The 22,524-nt window shown below is 37.2% G+C and overlaps 1 pseudogene; it reads right to left on the bottom strand.

Moving 5' to 3' along the window:
• Positions 1 to 4,969: 4,969 nt before the first annotated feature.
• The window catches only part of LOC131428732 (uncharacterized), a 40,854-nt pseudogene continuing 23,299 nt past the window's right edge, over positions 4,970 to 22,524 (bottom strand).

Below are 22,524 nucleotides of genomic sequence, written 5' to 3'. Positions count from 1 at the left end.
TTTTCAGCTGTAAAACCTCCCCAAAGTTTTAGGTCACAAAAAAAAAAACGTTGAGGTTGGATATTTTATATGTAGAAAATGTGTTTTAAATCTGAAAAAAGGCCGGTGGGTAATGTCAGAGACATAACTGGATGTCGTGAATACGAAAACAACTGAAATGTTGCTTAACACTTCCGAATATCAATTAGTTGATCAATTGTATGAATTATTCAAGCATTCCCCTTTTCCACATTTTTCGAAAAAACAAAGAAGGCTTCACTTGATCTAGATTACTGTGAATTTCACACAGCGAAAAGTGCAAAAATCCAATCAAACAGTTCTAGATTTGCACTAAACTGAGGATATTTCCTTTCGATTTGCGAACAACAAATCCTAATAGTTCTTTAGAAAACTTTTAGAGTCATTAGAACGGCTGATTTTGTGTAATGCTTTCCACCGTTGTTTTTTCACCAATGCAAATGGCTGGCAGCTGTGACGTAATCGCTCTTGTCGGAAGCGAAACAAGCTTTGCAAACGACACAAAATACATCTGCTTGCAGTGGCGATTAGTGATGTCGTAATATCGATCGATTAATCGAGTAATCGATTAATTACCTAGATAATCGAGTAATATTTAATCGATTAGCTTAAAACTAATATTCGATTATCGAGCTATATCCAATAATTAAAAAAAAAATCCCATAGTAATAATCGAATGAATAATCGAGTAACCGATTAATAACCCACATAATTGAATAAATTTCAATCGATTTTTTCAAAATTATACTCGATTATTAAATAATCGAGTAATTCGAAATTTCCGACATCATTAGTGGCGATAGAATCTAAACTGATTAAATTTTTGTTGAAAAATTTGTTTTTACCTGATTTCGTTTGTAGCTTTTTCTCTAATGGGCGGTCCTAACGGCTATAAAAATAGACGCATACAGAATTTTAATGTCGATATTTCATTTCGGATTTGCATTTCATTGAAAGAAACTATCAGGATGCAGTACGGGATTCATTCCTGCCTTTCAGAAGGACCAAATTGTGGAACTCACTACGATATTAAACACTGTTCGGAACATTTTTCTCGAGCGATTTGTTGTACAGCAGCAGATATTTTGTTCTCTTCCTCAGAACGCGTTCTAATTGGCTGGTGTTGACATGGGTCAAATAAGACAGGGTTTTCAATAGTGTACTATTGAAATACTTCAATGCTGTTGCTATACACGTTTAAGTTGAAAAATTTCGATTCTATTGGTAGTTAGATTATAAAATTATGTTGATTCGTTAGATACAACAAGAAATATTCACGATCAAAAATTTATCACTCTCTCAGAGGGTAAATTTTGAAAAGGCACCCCACAGTAAAGTAGGTCGTATTCACGACAAAATGTTTACCCGTACCCGAACCGAACTCGAAAAAAGTCCCGAAACCCGACCAAATTTTTTAAGCCGAACCCGACCAGTATCCGTTGAAAATGAAAAAATCGGCACCCGTACCCGAACCAGAGCAAAAATATACGCAACATAGAGTCAGATGAGCCTCATCCTAATCATGTGGTGAGCACCATCATAAATTTGATGTCGTGATAAATATCACCGCCAGGGTAGCCACATATACCCTTTTTTATATTTTACAGATTTTTCGGATGAATATGGGACCCAGATTCTGTATATGAAGATTAAAGATTTTCGGCCAGAAATACAGATTTTACGATACTGCCAAAATGACAGATGACAATTTCTGACGATGCGGTGTCTAAGTGCTACTCCCAAAAAAGTCTAATTTCAATGTGTTGTTTGGTACGTATGGTTTAAAGTTTGGCCGAAACAGTTATTTTTAGTGATAGTGCAGTTGTGGCAAGTGTGTGTTTAGTAGTGAGAGTGCTATTCATTGAATAATGTTGATTCGCGAAACTGGAAAAGCTCAAGTGGCGATTTTACCGCCCCAAAATTCAACGATATCAACCGAACGAGGCGCTTTTGATAGTGTAAATGCTTTGTGTCTCATCATGCGGCACTTTCCACATTGTAGTTAATTAGATTAAAAATTGTACTAAATTAGATGAATTAAGGGAATTGCAGAAAATAAGTGTGATATAATTAATTATCTTCACCAAATTTTCAAATATTCCGCGTTAATAAGTTGTCGCGCCTGGTTGTGTTTAATCACGCGTTGTTAGCGGCAATGCGAATAGGAGATAAGGGATACTGGTGAGAGCGTTCCTTAGAGATATTTTATATTTTTCTAACTTATAATGCCTTGTTATTTTCTCCTGAGTATCGAAAATCAGATTTTTTTGAGATCCTATTGTTTACCAAAACATATCCGGATCTCTTTCCTTCTCTGACAAATCCCCTATCCCGTTCAAATATGTTCAATTTTTATTGCAATTAGACAAACATATGCTTATTATAAATCTCTTCTAATAAGATGGAAAGATAATGGCCTCGGGCATAATGTAAGGTGGTAAAAAGGAATTACATTATATCCAATAAACGAAAGTGAAAATAAACATAATAAGTTTTTATTAAGTTGGAACGGCATAATCATCAGAACGTTAGATGCTTCCCACTCACCTTACCTTATCTAACAGCTACAGGCCTGGGGTGTCCTGTGCTGTATCAAGCATACGTTTCCACATAACTCGGTCCATGGCTGCTCGTTGCCAGCCACTCAAGGCACTTCTGAGATCACCCTCCACTTAATCGATCCACCTTGCTCGCTGCGCTCTTCTTCTTCTTGTACCTGTCGGATTAGATTCAAAAACCATTTTCACTGGGCTGTCGTCCGACATCCTTATCCTTATCACAATATCAATATCGTCAGCGAAGCCAAAAAGTTGTACGGACTTTCGGAAGATCGTGCCACTCGTGTCGATCCACGCTCTTCGAATCACATTTTCCAGGGCAATATTGAACAAGATACAGGAAAGTCCATCACCTTGACGTAGCCCTCTCCGAGATTCGAAGGGACTTGCCGATCTCCTCACTTATCTCCGACAGATCAGGGGCTGGGAATCTGTCGTCGGCTGAGCGTGCACCCAGATTGATTTCCAGATGCTCGTCATAGTACTGCTTCAACCTGTCGATCACCTCACGTTCGTTCGTGAGAAGGTTACCACTGGTATCTCTGCACATTTCGGCCTGTGGCGCGTAGCATCTACGTGAGCGGTTCACCTTCTCATAGAACCTCCGTGTGTCATTTGCGCGGTACAGCTGTTCCATTGCTTCGCGATCTTGGTCTTCCTGGTGGCGCTTTTTCTTCCGAAAAACCGTGTTCTGTCTGTTCCGCGCCTGTCTGTATCGTTCCTCGTTCGCTCTAGTGGGGTGTTGCAGGATCCTCGCCCTTGCTACATTCTTCTCTTCGACCAACTGCTGACATTCGCCGTCAAACCAGTCATTTCTTCGATTCGATAACCTCGTACCTAGAACGGTTGTAGCAGTGCTACTCACGGCGGACCTTATGTTCCTCCAGCCGTCTTCAAGAGTCGCCGCGCCAAGCTGCTCTTCCGTTGGTAGCACTAGCTCCAGTTGTTGCGCGTATTCCTCTGCAGTACGAATGCTACGTAGCTGCTCGAGATTGAGTCCCGGCGTTCCTGTGCGACGAGTATTGTGCATCGTCGATAGTTTTGAGCGCATACAAACCGCGACAAGATAGTGGTCAGAATCAATATTGGCACTGCGGTAGGTGCGGACATTGATGACGTCGGAGAAGAATCGCCCGTCGATGAGAACGTGGTCGATTTGATTTTCCGTATGTTTACCAGGTGATCTCCAGGTGGCTTTGTGGATATCTTTGCGGGGAAAGAAGGTGCTTCGAACTACCATTCCTCGGGAGGCTGCAAAGTTTACGCATCGTTGGCCGTTGTCGTTTGTTACCGCGTGCAGGCTTTCCAGCCCGATCACGGGCCTGTACATTGCCTCCCGGCCTACCTGAGCATTCATGTCGCCGATGACGAATTTTACATCCCGCCGTGGACAGCTGTCGTAGGTTCGTTCCAGCTGCGCGTAGAATGCTTCCTTCTCGTCATCGGGTCTCGTCTCATGTGGGCAGTGCACGTTGATGATGCTGTAATTGAAGAAACAGCCCTTGATCTTCAATACGCACATTCGATCACTGATTGGCTGCCACCCAATCAAGCGTTGGCGCATCTTGCCCAACACCACAAATCCCGTTCCTAGAACGTTTGTTGTGCCGCAGCTCTGTTAGATAGGAGTTACTGGACAAGAGATAGAGATAGGAGTTACTGGACAAGAGGCCACGAAATACATAGGGGCCTGAATTGCGCATTGTCCAGTAGTTTACCAACCAATGCTTCCCAAACACAATACATTTAACCTGTGATCTGTTATCATTACTAACAGCACTCAGTTTTGTTGCTATTTAACGTAAAAAATAGCATCGTTGACGATGCGACAACACGTATCTATTCACTTTGTGTTGATTAAACGATGCTGACCAGTGAACCCCTTAATGCTCATGGAGAAATGTTTTTCCCTGCTATAAAAATCGTTACCTATTCTTCAATTATTATTAAATCGATGTGTTTTTTTACTGAATGTTAAAAAAACTTATTTCCAATGCGACAAAAGTGTTTCTGAACGAATAAAAAAAGAACTGTCAATCTTTATTGCACTAAAAAAGTTTGTGCAAAACGACGTGTAGAAAATAGAACACATAATAAACATGTTATGTGCAACGTCCACTTATGCTAAACAAGTACACGAAATGGTTTCGTAGAATACCATAACTAACTATTATTTTACTATTCTGATAATTAAAGCAATAAATTAAATTACGATATAATAAACCCAACCCTTTGTTTATTTATTTCTGAGGATCATAGGGAAAAATGAAATTATAGGAAACTTATGCACTCTGCTATGTTTTTTCTGGTGATATTCTCTTGCTTTACACCCACAATAGCTACAATATTGAGCTGTACTGACATATTTCGTCCTGGACATGATCGTGAAAGGGTTAAGTGTGTGACTCTTTGGTTTCTCGTCGTTCTAACCTCACCATGTATCCGTTGGCAATACGCAGCAAGATCGATAGATGCAACTTAACATCAGTCAGCTTCAGGTCGGTGGAAAACCGGTAGCTCTTGATGAGTTTGGTAATCACGATTTTCAATGTTATGTATGCATATTTTACGCCTATGCAGTTCCGAATTCCTCCGCTGAAACTTAAGTACGCGTATGGATGTCTCATTGCACATTTCTCTGGAGAAAAGTTTTCAGTGTCGAACTCATTGGCTCGTTCACCCCATACACGCTTGTTTCGATGTATCTTGATAATCGGCACCAAAACTTGTGCACTAGCTGGAATGATAAACTCGCCGATCTGAATTTACTTTTCAGCCGTGCGGGCAACGGAGGCCGCTACAGGGAAGAGCCGCATTGCTTCTTTTATTACCATTTCCAGATAGCCTAGTTTGGACATATCTTCATAATCAATGTATGAGCCGGGAACAACATTAATAATCTCTTGGTACAGGCGTTCCTGAATGTCTGGATGTATAGCCAGCATAAGTACAGTCGTTGACACAACGGATGATATCGCATCATTACCGGCGAAAATGAAGGTGTCCAAGTTATGTTTCACACCTTCCTCGTCTAAAATGCCCGTTTCGTTGGCAATGTTTTCCAGTTTGTCGATGAAAAGCTGAGGACGACGGGCGTTATTCTCATCTCGTTCGGTGTTTACCGTTGTAGTGGAAAGTTGTTTCTTGGCATCCTCACGCATCGATAGTACCTAGTTGACAAGTTGAGGTTAGATAGGGATCACGTTGTAATAAGAGACTAACCTTTTCTGCCATTTCTCGGAACATCCGAAGACGCTCCATTTCTTCGCGATAGGTGGAAGTCAGCTTGTAGAATAATTCAGGCTGCAACCAAGCCTTGTAAATGCGTGACCACATGATAGTGAACATTCTGGAACGAAAAATCAATTTTGTTACTAATCTCTTGATGGATTTTCTATCATACATTTTAATGAAAAAAAATCGTGCGTAAATGAACGCTAGTTGTGAAACGTTGTATTTCAAGTAGCCCATTAGATAGGTATTAAAAGCTGCCTTTCCTGGGTTTAGGTTAGGTTGATTAAGACTTAATTAAACTTGCGAATTTTCAGTCTTCCCAATCACCGATCGTATTACCTCACTGGGTTTAGGTTAGGTTTTTTAAGTTCACTAGAAATTTAAGATTAATTCAAACAAGTTACACAGATTTGATCGATGTCAAATAGACTCCAAGCTTACGAAAATAAATTCAATACAAAAATGGCAAATACCGCTGAATCCTTAATTATAGGCATTGATTAATTCAGAAACCAGATTTAACGACATTGTCACGCTCCACGTGTAGTATTAATTTTGTTTTTTACCTATTCCTTCGTCTATCGTCTTTCCGTGACAATGTCAGACTAAGTCGATAGGTTCACCAAAGGGTACTCGCTGTCACAATAGGAAAAAATGAGAAATACATATATCTAAACTTTATCAAACCGCAGTAGAACCAAGCAATTTTTAAAAACATGTAAAAACTTTTTTATATATATAGGCAATATACATAAATTTTTCTTTGCCGTGGCATCCACAATACATAGTACTTTAAACCTAATACATTTCGAATATGATATTAGCAAAGATAAATAATTAAGACATGTATGTACTTACAAATATTGAAAAAAATCTAGTTCGTTCCCGGTACTTTCTAAAATGACCACATTCACCGCTTGGCGGAGCGCGAGATTAATTGCATTGTTAACATTTCGACCAAAGTGTGCCATGAGTAGAACAAAATTAAATGTTCAACATTGTCACTCATTTCGCTACCGTTTAACGAGTTGTTGGTTAAAATGGGAAAACTGTGTTGTATTGAAAATAGTCGGAGAAAATTTCCACATTTCCACGAGAAATAATGATATAAATTTTTGTTTGTATGCCTTATTATAACATACAAACAATATAAATGATTCACCTAGACTTCAAGATTGGATTAAGTTTTGCGAAATCATTTGAAAAGAAAAAAAATGGTTCACGAATCCAAGTAGAGCATCGGCGAATTTGTTCTGTACATTTCAAGTTTTCAATGTTACGAAATCCAATGAATACATCGAAAGGGTAATTAACATAAACTTCAAAACTTCATAGGGTTTGGATTAACACTTAACACTTAATTATTTTTTCATAAACTCCATGCAGCCCAAAACCTGATGCTGTACCAACCGAGTTTATATCAAACTAGCTTAGAACTGATTTGGTCCCCCACACCAAACTTCAATTTGGAGCCCCCTGGTAGTGGACGCAACTAGTCAAATAAACTAAACACTGGCAATAATAATACTTGAGTCCGCTGAGATTCTATTTATTCATGGTTTGATGTGCAATTTATAATTAACATTAAATTGGAGTCCCAGTGGAAAAGATGGGAACTGTAGGTTATGGTGAACTGTGGAGTTATGCAAATTATCATGGATGAATAGCAACGTTTGGACATCACATAAGTATGTTATTGGTAAAACATTATGGTTTCTGTCAGAGTATAACAATAGACTCGAGAATAGTAAGGGTTTATTGAAAATGATTTTTAGGCATCTGTTTTGTAGAGTTTGGAGTTTCTTCAGATAAGAACTAGCGGCTCGCCCCCACACCGATACCAAGTAGTTGAGCTGTGAATGGATGTAAGCAAAATAAAAATTAAGTAGAACACGCTGGGGAACAAAGGACTTGACTCTCCATAAAATACCGCAGTACGACGCCACGTGCTTGGCAACAAACTTTATGTGGTGAACCCAGGTTAATGTTGGGTCGAAATATATGCCCAGATACTTGAAATAGTCAACTTTCTCAATAATATTGTGTCCGAGCTGGGGATGATTATGCGTTGGTATAATTTTCCTTATGGAACGGAAAATCATATACTTAGTCTTTGTGGCATTTAATGATAATAAGTTCGCATTGAAATATTGATCAAGAGTTCTTAAATCACTTTCGATTGAGTAAATAATAGCATTGATGTCACTGTCAGGATAGAACAGAGCTGTGTCGTCGGCGAATAGTCGTGGAGTTAAACAATAGTGGTACAATATTACTTCCTTGTGGAACACCAATGTTTATTGGAGCAAGGTTGCTGCTGTCACTTTCGATGGATACAAATTGTTTTCTATTAGTCAAGTAACTACGGATAATTGACTTAGCAATGCCCCTGATCCCATAGCAATCGAGTTTGTCCAAAAGTATACTATGATCTAATGTGTCAAAAGCTTTTTTAAGGTCTAAAAATAATGCACCAACTATATTTTTACTATCGATCTCGCTTATAATTTCGTCAACTAACTCAATTATAGCGGTATGTTGGCTAGAACCTTGTCTGAAGCCATATTGGAATTTAAAGAGGATATTATGCTTACTTAGGAATTCGATAAGTCTAGTGACTAGAAGTTTTTCAAATATTTTGTTGAATACGGACTATGTAGATATAGGACGGTAATTATTACAATCACAACGGTCACCCGATTTGAACACAGGGATGACTTTAGCCACCTTGAGGCAATCAGGGTAGTAACTGGTCTGAATAATTACGTTAAAGCACTGAGAGAGTATTTTAGCGAATGCAAATGAATTATGTTTTAGTACACTGACAGAGACGTTATCAGGGCCGTTACTCTTCTTATTATTCAAACCTTGTATTAACAGTATCACCTCATTTACAGATGAAGGACGTAGAAAAATAGAATCACAAACACGACGAACGTTACTTATTGGATAAAAAGATGAGTTTACAGGAATAGCTTTAGCTAATTCGTTTCCGATATTTGAAAAGAATTTGTTTGAATATCACAAACTTCCTTGTTGTCATTAATGTTGTTACCCCTATCGATCAAGCCTATCTTATCCTTTTCTGTTGTTAGGCCGAACGTAGATTTAAGATTTGTCTAAAATTTCGGATGAGGTACGTGATTGAGAAGGTTTTCGTAATAATGTTTTTTATTTGCCTTTTTCATGGAATCGACCTTTTTAAAGATATGTGATAGCATTTGTTTGAGATGCTGATCGTGGGGGCTTGCCTTAATACGTTTGAGATATTTGCTTTTTATTTTCACTAGTGTCCATAAATCAAAGGTCATCCATGGACAATGATTACCTTTCACTGTGACTGTTTTAGTTATTATTCTTGTATGTTGTTCGAGTAGAGAGTTATATACGAAAACTTTAGATTGAAGAACTGTTTCAGTGTCCTCAATGACATCAATACTACTAATAAAATTGGAAAAATCAAGATTTACCTGATGATAGTTTATGATTTTTTTCGGTAACGTCATAAGTTCTTTATCAGCCAGTATTTTGAAAGTTGTTAAGATTTGAGAGTGGTCACTTATTTCATTAAATATTTTGTCGTTTCGAATCCGATTAACGTCGTCAAGTTTACAAATAATATGGTCAAGTATATTGTCGCTAATTGGTCTTGTAGTAAAACAATTTGTACACGAAAAGTCATATGATTCTAGCAGAGCCTTATATCTTGTCACAGTGTTGTTATTAATGAGATTTATAGGAACATTTATATCACCTACAATAAAACACGTATGCTTCGGTTGAATTGAACACATCAAGCTTTCTAGGTAAACGAAAAATTCGTTAAAATCAAAGCTAGGGGGACGATACACACATGAATATTATAAAAGTGTCCTTTGATACAAAGCTCGATGTTTATATGGTGAAATTCATCGGACGTTTAGTTCTTAATCAGTCTATGTTCAATATCTTGTTTGACATATATTGCTAGGCCTCCACTAGAATGTTCTCTACAAGCATAAAAGGCTTTATAATGCGGTATTTTATAGAGAGCACAATTTTCATCTTTCAACCATGTTTCTCCGATTACAATAACATCTGGTGATGGTGGTGGGTGATGTACTTGGGTATGTTAAATTTAATGGTTAAAACTATTTTTTCAGCATTGCGAATTTTCCAGTTCAGTGGGGCTTGCCTTAATACGTTAATTTACGAATGGAGATTGCGCATTTTCATAAAAAGAACACAATTTTTCAAAACGGCCAGATGCATTAAAACATATAAAATTTCAGGAAGAAATGATTATTAACCAAAATGATGGAATCTACGACTAATGAGTAAGATTTGATTATTTATTTTATTTTAAAGTTTGAATTGAATAATTTTATGTTACAGTTCGACTGTTCGATTGACAGATTGACCGCTACCACGGATGAAATGTATATTTCAACAGACTTAAACTTGCCCTTCAAGGAGTGTAGCTTTCATTTCACTGAAGTTTTACCAAAATAAAATTTGCTATGGTACTCAGTATGCATCGCTTTTGATTCACACAATCACACACACTGAAATAATAATAAAATACAATAAAATAAAAATAATTAACATTTAAATTGGAACTCCAATGGACTTAATGAAATGATAAAAAAGTTCTATGTAAGGAAAGTCACGACCAGAGCTGCTAAATGTCACTATCAACGAGCAACTTTGCACGACGAAGATTGGAAAGTTTATGTCACTGGACTGCTGCCAACCAGGTTCTACCAATCATCATATATTGAGTGTCTGAGAGCCGATCTGTCATAATTTAAATTCTCTTGATATTATACTCACCAGGACGCTCATTGATTGCCGATGCGATTGATATTATCTTCATTTCTCCTGTCACTGCTTGATTACGATGTGACTAAATATTAATAAAGCAGCATAAACATTGAATTAAATTCATGTACACCAATAAACTCCGAAATCCGATGGTTTTTTACAAAGAACAATTAACTTTATCAATTCATGTTTATGTTAGTACTTTCATGGAATTTTTTACTTCAACAGGAAATAGGAGAATGAGAGAGAGAACAAAATGCGTCACCTGTCTTTGACTGAGTATACTTCTACTTGGTCATTGAACTATCGAGTATCTCATTTGACAGACACTTTGACCGTACCGATTACAGTTGACGATGATTTTAGTCAGTCTGTCAATGTCATTTGACATGACTGACAATTTGCAGCTCTGGTCACGACAAGCAAGAATGTCGCGAACTGGAACTTTGGATAGTCTACCTTGGGTACGCAAGGAATTTATTAGTTGAGATCTGAACATGTAGAAACTATTTCCAGGCCCTTATTACTGTTCTCACTTCCACTATCACTTCAGTCACGTATCACTTCATTTGATTTTGCCTGCCCGACCCGTAACCGATTGAAAATAAAAAAACTTATACACGTACCTGACCCGAAACAGGGATTAATTTTTCTTCCAAACCCGAACCCGATCCGCACCCGATAAAAAATCGTTACTCGTAACCGACCCGAACCAGAAAAAAGTTTCGAAACTCGAAAAAAAAACCGAGACCCAACCAATTTTTTCAACCCGAACCCAACCCATAAACGAATATATAGATTAGACACTGACGATTTTTTTATGCACATCACGGTCCTCCATTAAACTTACAACAAAGATGTTAAACTAATAGCGCATATTTATAACTCAAATGTCAAAGTAATTGAACTCTTTCAAGTTGCATGTATAATGCCCACAAATACCTGACGATGCTATAAGTTTCATTGTATCGAAAACAGTTTCTATTGAGGCCCGTAATTTTATCTGAACGATTGTTACCTTCACGTAGATCAACAGTGTGCTATTTAGTAATGAAACTAACAGCGGCAGAACGGGGAATCCAGCTCGTTTAATGAAACCGAAAAACTGCCGATTCACCGGGTACGGTTTATATCTTATTTTATTTTATACAAACTGTCTCGCGACCAGAAATATTTCAGGCTGGAATAAAAGTTTTGGTGTTGATGCTGATCAACTGGATCAAGGATTAACAAATTCGATTGTGAATCCTGGTGTGATGGGAGAGTTTCCGTTTGTTTTAAAAAATGTTTTGCATGTTCGACATTTTAAAACACTTTTAACTTTTTCATGAAATGTGCACGCGACTAGGATCAGGTGGTGGTTACATCTGAGTATGCGAATATTCCACTGGCAGCTGACCAACTAAACGAGGAGAGCTAAGACCTAGCCCATGAAGACATTACAATCGAGCATTACATGTAGTGAACGGTAGCAGTATTTCGGTGAACTATACTTAATAAAGAATCATTATTCAAACATGAACTAAACGGCAAATTTGAATAAACTTTAACTAATAAGAATAAGCGCAATGTTCACAATAGTGTTCTGCAAAGAAAGTCGATATAATTACAATATCTATAGCAGATATTTAAATGTAAAATACTTTAATACCAGTTGTTTCCAATTCGGTTTCCTTTTAAAATTGAAGGAAGGAAAGAAACCAAGAGAATTTTCTATAGTTTTTTTTCAACATGCAGAGCTTGTCCATCTATAAAAATAAACAATTTGTTACCATAAACAATTAGTTACCATTTGTTTATTTTCACTCACGCTATCGGGAAGGATCTAACTTTGACTCTACGTACCTTATGATAAAAAAAGAACCGGAATTTTCAATTTAAAATTCCCGCGCTTGTCCAATCGGTAAATTTTTATTCACTCAGCGTTGGCAACACTTCTATACACATTCTGTCAAATTTTGACGCATATCGTACGATTAGTTTTTGTTTGGCGTCTATACAAAGAAGTTGAAAAATTTTCGTGTGGCGATTTTTATAATGGATGAAAATTTAGAACAACGTGCGTGCATCAAATTTTGTGTTGCAAATGGATTTAAGTGTTCCGAAACGTTGAAAATGTTAGAAAAGGCCTTTGGTGAATCGTGTCTAGGAAAAACACAGGCATACGAGTGGTATAAACGCTTCAAAGGTGGTCGTACAAGCTTGGATCATGATGAGATCCCTGGCCGCCCAACAACATCTGTTACTGAAGAAAACATTGAATCGGCGAAGCAAATCGTGTTGCAAAATCGTTCTGTACCGATTAGAGAGATTGCTGTGTTGTTGGGCATCTCTTATGGATCAGCCGAACACATTTTAACTGATGTTTTGGGTTTGAAACGCGTCGCTTCTCGGCTGGTGCCAAAAAAGCTGAATTTCATTCAAAAACAGCGTTGTGTTGATGTGGCCAAGGAGATGATTTCCAACGCAGATAGTGACCCCACATTCATCAAATGCATCATAATTGGTGATGAGGTGTGGATCTATGAATATGACGTCGAAACCGCACAACAATCGACCGAATGGCGCTTCGAAGGCGAGCCGTTGTTCTAAATTTTCATCCATTATAAAAATCGTCAAACGAAAATTTTTCAACTTCTTTGTATAGACGCCAAACAAAAACTAATCGTACGATATGCGTCAAAATTTCACAGAATGTGTATACAAATGTTGCCAACGTTGGGACTATAAAAATTTACCGATTGGACAAGCGCGGGAATTTTAAAATGAAAATTCCGGTTCTTTTTTGATCATAAGGTATGATAAAAATCTTCAATGTGAATTGTCCTTGTCAATCTGCCACGGTAACGAGAGTAATACCAAAATAAATTTGGTCCCCGAAAGCAAGCAAAAATTAGAATTAAACATAGTTTAAAATTTTTCTGCAGAGCTACTATAAGGTGCGTACGGTATTTAAGAACATCCATATATGTGGTTGTAATTTATAGAGACATGCAGTTATCGTCGCTATAGTTATGCGCGAAACACCTATTTAGGCTGTGGACCATCTCGCGAGTTATTTTAACTTATAGTGAAAATTTGACAGTCGAGCAGTTATTTAGTCGTTGTCAAAAATAACCCTGCTCGGAAGTATGGTTATTTTTGACAGTTCGATAGTTATTTTCCGACAATGAGAAAAAATCTTGCAAAAAATTATAATTTCAGATTTTTTGTAAAAGTTGCTTCTGTGTAATTTTATTTATACTTTCAGTGGAAGGAAATACCCCAATACAAAGTTTAAATATTTATTAATAAACGACGTAAATTTTTCTATTTATTATATCATTTGATATCATATTATTTTCAGTGAAAAAAGTTTCGTGAATACAATGTATCCACGCATATTCATATTGACTATTCATTGACTTCAAAATGAATGGCAGATTATGCACGAATTCGGTTTTCCGGATAAACTGACGCGATTGGTCAAAGCAACGATGGATAGAGTGATGTGCTACTTCCGAGTATCTGGGACGCTCTCGAGTCCCTTCGAATCCCGAAAAGGGCTACGGCAAGGTGGTAGACTCTTTTGTCTCTTGTTCAATATTGCTCTGGAAGGTATAATTCCAAGAGCGAGGATTGACACGATCTTCCGAAAGTCACTACACTTGTTTTTGGATACTTACTTTTGGGCATTCTCCATATAACGTTGCTTAAAGTCACTAGTTTCGTTGTCTAAATCCAACCCTAAACTATTGACAGCAATCATCCCGAGAGCATATTCGCCCACCTTGTAGAACATGTCAAACGGTGCCTGGCCAACCAAACACTCCAGATTTTTCACTAGCAAATCAGCTTTTTGGTTGAAGGACGGAATAAAACTTTTCACACTGGGGATCGCAAACGATGGAGTCATATGCTTTCTTAGCTTCCTCCACAGTTCAGGTTCGGCGTTGAAGAGTCCTTGCTTGGCCCGGAAAAAGTCATATACGTAAGATCGTTTGATGCAATCCTGTGAGTTCAAGACCACAGCCAGATGTTCTGGTTTATCGACAATCACAAACAGAAACGGTCCGACCCATGCTCGCATCGGCGTTGGTACTGTGTCAAGGGTCGGAAGCAGATATTCCATTACTTCCGTAGCACCTCTTCCGAAACCTATGTGAATGCTACCAATCAGAGGTAAATCGAACGGCCCAGGCAGTTTAGCCGCCAACTCGTACAGACGCCAACGAGACCGTCGAAAACGATAATAATAAGTAGCCAGCGCTGCTGTGATAAATGTGATTAAAACACCGAACATGTTTCTCCCGTTGCGGCACACTCCTATTCGAAATATAAAATCGTAAAGTTGTGGTTGCAGGCCGAGGTGCTACTGAAGGACCGTCGAGAGCAACGGCTAGGTGCGTTCTGACAAATTATCTTCTATTGATGTATGTGTCAGTTCAAGGCATTACTAGTGAAAGCAGGTAGACTTACAGTAGATCCAAATTTGATTATCAGATAGCTTTCCTCTATCGGACAAAATTGGTTTTGAATATAATGTAATGTAATATAATATAATATGATATGATTTAACATAATATAATATAATATAATATAATATAATATAATACCACAATATAATACAACAATGATAGTGATAATGATAATGCTAACGATAATTATTATAACAATAATAATAATAATAATAATAATCAAAGCAATACAAATTATATAATTAATATTAATATACTACTTTGATAAAAAATCGCGGAATCACCACCGTGTGGCGCTCTCAGTCACCCTATTAGATTTTTTTAGGTTGCCAAATCTGTCATTGATATTCTATACAATTTTCAGCTTGATACCTGTACAGTTGTAAAAGTTACGCTGCGATTGTGCATGTCCTCGATTAAGTACAATTTTCAAAATGGAATTGAATTTGCATTAAATTTTTCGTTAAAAACGTTTTCAATGGTGCGACGACATTGCAAATGTTAGAAGAGTGTTTCGAAAACGATACTACGAAGAAATCAGTCGTTTATCAGTGGCACGAACCAGGCCTGGTGAAAGAGGTGGGTACGGTGGGTAGCACTACCCACCCAAAAATTCCAAAGCTAGGTAATTACCCACTTGAAATTTCGAGCAAAAAACAATTGTAATATTAGTATTATTTATAATATTAAGAATATTTTTATTGTAATTCGGAATAATAAATTATTTCATAATTATAGAATGCCAGTTCTCACGGTAGAGCAAGGATGTGAAGATATACCGCAGAAAGGTGAGACGTGATAAGGGTCATTTGAGCAAGCCGAGCTTAAGCATATCATCAATGCAAATCATTCGAGTCTCTGATATACCGGAAAATACCGATAAAGGTCTTTTACTCTTTACATTCCGAACCGGCAAAAAAAGAATGCAGTAGCAAGTAGAAAGTAACTTCTGGTGGCTTTGCCGGACTTAATGGTAAATGGTAGAAGACCTTCATCGGAATTTTCCGGCAGATGTTTATGGTCAACTCCTCTGGTAGAAAATGAAAGTTAAGTTACTAAAAGATTTCTACATGATCAAATGAACCTTCCATATCTTCACATAAATAAAATCACTCGAAATATTTTGACGTAGGACTACATTTTGATTTTTTATACTGGGTGTGCAAATTCTGAATACTGAAAACCGTACAAACAGTGCTCAGGTTTTGAACATCTATATCTCAATCATTTTTAATTGATTTTCCATATCATTAAATAAAATGCATTAGAAATATTGCTACACTTTGATTGGAGTAGATGAATCTATATCTAAAAAATCATATTTCAGATAATTGGTAATCGAAACTTCAGTTAGTAATGAAAATCTTTGTCATGGTTTTCTTTAATAAATACGACAGTTTTGTATACATAAGTTCGCTTTTAAGAAAATCACTCATTCAAACCAAGATTCTGTATCGAATAGACTTGTACACTTTGTGGTTCACAAAAGAGGAAAAAGTTGCTAACACATCGTTCAAAAAGTTCAGGAACTTACCAGGAAAACATAATTTCGTGTGCAGGAGTATTTTTTATTCATCAACATTATCATTTTCAAATGACATACAATCGTTCTAGCACTTTAATAATTTTTCAATACCATCCTTCCATGATTTGTCAATGGCCTAAATATCGGCTTCAGTTGCGGCGATGACTGTTTCTTTCAAACCAAATATTTTGCCCTGGCGTGTCTTTTTCTGATCAGCAAAGGACAAGCAATCGCTGGGGGCTAGGTAATTGTGAATAACGCGGGTGAGGAAACATATCGCAGCCCAATTCGTTTAATTTCATTATTGTTTTCATCGACTTATGGTACGGTGCATTGTATTGGTTAACGGTGATTTCTTTGTTATTCTTATGAGGCCGTTTTTTAAGACTTCGCTCTTCAATCGCATCACAAACTCAATGTAATAATCACTTTTGAAGGTACTTTCCTGTTCAAGATAGTTGATGTTAAGTATACCTTGATCATCTTAAAAACTGATGCCATGATTGTTCCAGCTACCTGTTACGTTTTCAGATGGCTTTCCCAGTCCCGGATAAAAATAGTGGATCCATGTTTCGTCCACTGTTTAATACCAACGCGTTCCATTTTATTGCGGTAGACTTTTGTTGATTATGAGCGAACACGGCACCCATTTGGAAATGATCTTTTTTATGCCCAGATTGTCGTACAAGATCGTAAAAGAATTTCCAGTTCATGTGCTAACCACCTCAGCACATCTCATGTCACAAATTTTGATTTTGCGTTCATACATCAAAAGCAAAGCCTTGGTATTACATTTCTGTAGTGCAACTTAACCTTCTGTTTCACCAGACTTCGCAGCCGATTCAGAGTGTACAGAACCATTGCATGGCTGGTGCTACGATTCTATTGACACTACGAATCCTTCCAGGTCGGGGCTCGAACATACGACAGCTGGTTTGTAAAACCAGTGCCTTATGCATTGAACCGCCACCCCAGGACTTCATACATCACGATTATCCAAACTTGCTTAATTTTTTCCGGTTGACTGTTTCATTTGGCCACGTTCAAAATCAGAATACCACAAACCTTTATTTTGAATGGATCCTAGTGGAGAACACACTTATCATTTTTCATAAATTCGTCACTTATATGTCGGTAGATTCAGTGTTCGTGGTGCTATTGATGTTAAATTTTGACATATGTTCTTTGAACGTGATCTCCGAGTCAGTCCCGGGATTTTTAGATTAATGTGTTATGCACATCAGTGCACAGAGAACCTTTCGATCATAAAATTGCGATATCGCAGTTTTTGATTTCTGCGATAGTTGATTTAACTAATTTCTTTTCGATTTAACCAATATGGTTTTTGATTTGCATATATTCAAGTAGTTGAAAAATATGTTGTTTTGAATGCTGTCAAATGTCGGAGACAGTTGAAAGCAAAACAATAATCGCAGTGCAAAATCAACAACTTTTTTAGTTGAAATCTGTTCGCGTCGCTTCAAAATGTCAATGAAAACAACATCGATGGTTAAAGCGTTTGATGAAATTGTGTTCATTCGATTTGAGAAATTTATGATAACAAGTGTTTATCTAACAGCGGTTTTGTGATAAAGTTAACCTTGTTTAAATGAAAAAGATTTGGTGACAAATTAGAAAATGTTAATGATTGATCATCTCGTAATCTTTCAGATATGCGCAAAAATTTTATGCTCCAAATTCGATCATTGATTTACTTCCAGCAGACTGTTTTACTTCCAGCTGTTTGATACCAATGATGATGTTCATGCATTAGCAATAAAACGCTTTTTGACATGAATTTAATTTATAAAAGTAACAGGAGCGAAGGGTTTCAAACACACAGAACGCGCTGCGATTGAATGGCGCGTTTGAATTGCCGTCGCAAAATTCCAATTCCCAGCGGTTGATGCACCCAAGCTCATATAAATTGACTAAAATTATCAGTGCATAACTTTAGTTCAACCGTTTGAAGGCATCATCTTTCAATACTCATTTTAGGTAAATTTAATAATTTCGCTAATTTACTCGCCCCTCCGAGCACTATTGCTGATTAAAAACGTTTTTCTGCATCAATCATTTCCGATCGAATCAGAAGTATTTTTTTAGAATTTAGATCTTTACTGAGATCAGATTAGTTCTGATTTCGTAATGATAATTTTTTCCTTGGTTAAGATCACTTGAAATCAGCAGTTATCGGTGGTTTTCCCAGCCCTAATGATATTATATGTCAATATAAAATACTGTTTATATTTTAACAACGATATTTATTTCATGAATCTCAACATACCGAACTTATTTCAAATAGATCATGACGTGTATCAGTAAGTATATTTTGATTATTTTCGCAAATCAATAACATTGTTCGAGTTGATTCAACAATTTGCAATGTCTAAAACAAACAAAACCGATTGCTTTTTTAACTAACAGAATTTTGTTTCAATAACAACACTAGTTATTTCAACTAAAATATTTGTTGAAATTGAAAGGTATGTGTCCTCACTAATTGACAGCATTTTTTTTCAAACAGTTAAATTAGTTGTTTCAACCATCGTTTCTGCTAATCGAAAAACAAAAATGACAGTTTAGTTGAAACAACAATCGATTAGTTGTACTAAATTTTAACCAATCGAATTCAGAAAATCAACTAATATTTTGGTTGAAATGGGATCGCGGGTGGTTCCGTGTGGCTAGACTGTTTATGCATTTGGTGAGACACATTTTGATCGAATATCGATTGTTTCTTCGTATTCGAGGATATGCAGGATGACCTCGATGATCATGGAGTACTGGATGAACGAATTCAGCACTTTCCATCAACAACCACAACAAACTAAATGATCAGTATAACCAAAATTCTCGAAGAAATAATTTTGAAAATTCGCAGACACAAATAAGTTAAAACGGATCACAAAAGACTGCTCCCGTAATATTGAAAACAAATATTAGAAGTGATTTTGAAACCAGTTTAAACCTTAGATGCGAAATTTTATTTCAAAACTTTGTGCCGAAAACTCTTCAAACTTCTAATTTACGCGTTTCATGAAAAGTTTTATAGAAACAATATTTTATTTAAAAAACGACTTTGCACTTTCTAGGGATAAATATCATTTCCATTAGAATAGAGGAATACATACTTCAAAATAGTGGGTCGTTCTCCCCGGTATGAAAAATTACCCACCTGTTTCACCGGTCCTGCCTTGTTGAATTGAATCTCAGTTACATAATTAGCGTCTAGATGCATTTATTTCAGCTTTTCTCATTTATAAAGGTTATGCAATCACTTGAAAAACCGATTAGTAAAAATTATCCCGGATAGCCAAGTGTCATATACCATTCGACTCAGTTCATCGAGCTGAGCAATGTCTCTGTGTGTGTGTTTTTATATAGGCGGTGAAATCGACGGATCATCAAGCTACCTGCACATAAGTGAACTTGGTATGTGGGAGTCGAACCCGAACTAAAACATCCCCTAAGCTTCGTTCCCCTTTTCCTGCCGGGATTACCATAAGGTATTACTTCGGCAGGGGGGCTGTGCTGAAGCACCACCACTCTCGATTCTCTGGCGCCTCGACTACCCCGGACTGGTCTACGTCGCGAGCTACTCGGCTAATCCCCGATGGTGGAACTAGCCTACATCGACGGAAAAGTTCCCCGACGATGGAAGATTCCCCGGATCGACGTTCCCGAAGCTCGTGAACGGTTCGTTCGAACGGCAGGGTGTCTGGGCCGGGCTAGTGTTTCCGGTTGGAGGATGACTTCCGGTCCTCCCGACGATCATCTAATCCCCGTCGAAGGATCTAGACTACGCCGACGTGTAACTTCGCTGCGCTTTTTTTTTGTTTCAATTATAGAGGCTTTAACATCTTAGGTCATTCGCCTCTTCGGACCAGAAAAACTTTCTGACCCTATGTGCGGGGTTGGGAATCGAACCCAGGCGGGCTGCGTGAAAGGCATCGACTGTCCCATCACGCTATACCCGTCTCCCGCAGCGCTTGAAATCAATACAAACTGGAGTTGGTCTTGTAGGCAAAGTTTCGCACACTTCACTGTTCACTACACTGTATTGTCTTTGATTTTTGGCATTGATTATCAGTATCAGCAAAAATCAACAATGATTATAATCATTCGCAGAGAGGAAGGGGGCAAATTTTATCCCGTTCAATATCACAATAGTGATAGTCCATAAACTCACACATGATAATGAAATGATAAAAATTCAAAATCATTCTCACGATTATCAGCCTCTGTTTTTCACTGAAAATGATGATTTCCGGTAAGTTGAGCGATGTATAGAAAATCAATTTCAAACTAATCTTAATAAGCCTTATGAGTACGTTTGGGAACGGTCATGATGAATGAGTGTCGAATATCGACGTCTACGGATATTTGAAAATCCCAATCATGGAGAACGTTCATACTTAGCGGTGTATTTGTAGCCGTGCTATGGCGTTGGAGTAATAACATCAATAAAAACAGCAAGTAATATTTACGTACATAGTACAATCACAAACCATGTTTTATGCGGCAGTTTCAAAAATATTACACTATTTACTAGAATTTCATACATAGAAGTAATAGAAGAGCAGGACTTCGCTAGTGCGGCGAGTTCAATAATTGTAGCGAACACGAAGAAGCATTTAAACGCTCGTGACAAGCAAAATCCTGCGCATCTGTTATTTCTATGTAACAAATTCATCCTGAATAGCGTTTAATTTGGTTTAAAGGAAAAAATACATGAGAGTAAATCAACCCTGACATTAATACAAAGTCGTTTGTCTCTATAATCAATATTCGGAATGGGTTTCCTACTGTATTTTCTTCCCATTTTGCTATTGCGTATTGGACTTAGGATATCTGAATGTCAACATATTCCAGTGAAGATCGTTGCACGGCTGATAATCTGTAGTATGATCATTCATAATCATGTGAAAGTTTAAAGAACTATAAAGATATTGAGAGAAATTAGATTTTTTTCATATTCAGCGACGATATTTGATTAGGTGATAATTTCGCAAATCAATCGATTTTAGTCATCATGCTCGGTGATGATTATGTAAACGGTAATCATCGACGAATATTATCGGTGATGATAACTGATTTTTTTGCCTAGTATATGCTTGCCTGTGAATGAAACAAGTAGCTCGTTCAGTGAGGTGATGACTGGATTGTATATGCGTTCGCTCGCTCGCATTATCGCTTACTTACTATACGAGGCTGAGTGTCAATTTAAAAAATGCAAAACTAACCGCGTAACTCTTTCCTGTCATAATTTTGAACGTCATTTGTTGATGGTTTTATATAATTTAACTGCAAATCGATTCGGAAATATTTAACTAAAACTTATGAGGAAACGTCGTTGAAGCGCTTATGTATACTTACAATTGCATACCATTGAAAAATTGGTTTGAATTGACCTATGTTTTCACGACCCAATGGCAGTTGCAGTGAATAATGTCATACTCTCGTCCGATTTGCGCAGCATGAACTATAGCACAGAAGGGAATTAATAAATATATGCCCGAATACATTTCTGCTTTAGTTTACCCATGGCTGCCAGCGAGGAAGGGTGAGTAGACGACAAAGCTGAAAGTTACATTCATTAGGTCCAACCTAATTTGAAGCGCTTGTATCTCTGTGATTTGTTGATGGATTTGGCTCATTTCACTTGATTCGATGTTTATGTTTTAATTTGTCAACGGGTAGTGTGTATACTGAAATCTCCATTTACATACGAACAATACGGTGGTGCGCAAATAGATTCAGTATACAGTTGTGGTATGGTGATAATTATAGATACTTCCTTTTCATTGAATGTGGCTAAACACAATGAACTATCTCCCTATTATTGAACCAAACAATAATCGTGTAACCTAATTGAATAGTTAGAAATTGATTTAGTCTTATAAAGCATAATATTTTGGTCTAATCT

This window comes from Malaya genurostris, chromosome 2, assembly GCF_030247185.1.
Source record: "Malaya genurostris strain Urasoe2022 chromosome 2, Malgen_1.1, whole genome shotgun sequence".
Taxonomy (NCBI): Eukaryota; Metazoa; Arthropoda; class Insecta; order Diptera; family Culicidae; genus Malaya; species Malaya genurostris.
The sequence above is the reverse complement of the archived record's forward strand: the minus strand, read 5'-3'. Positions and strand labels throughout refer to the sequence as shown.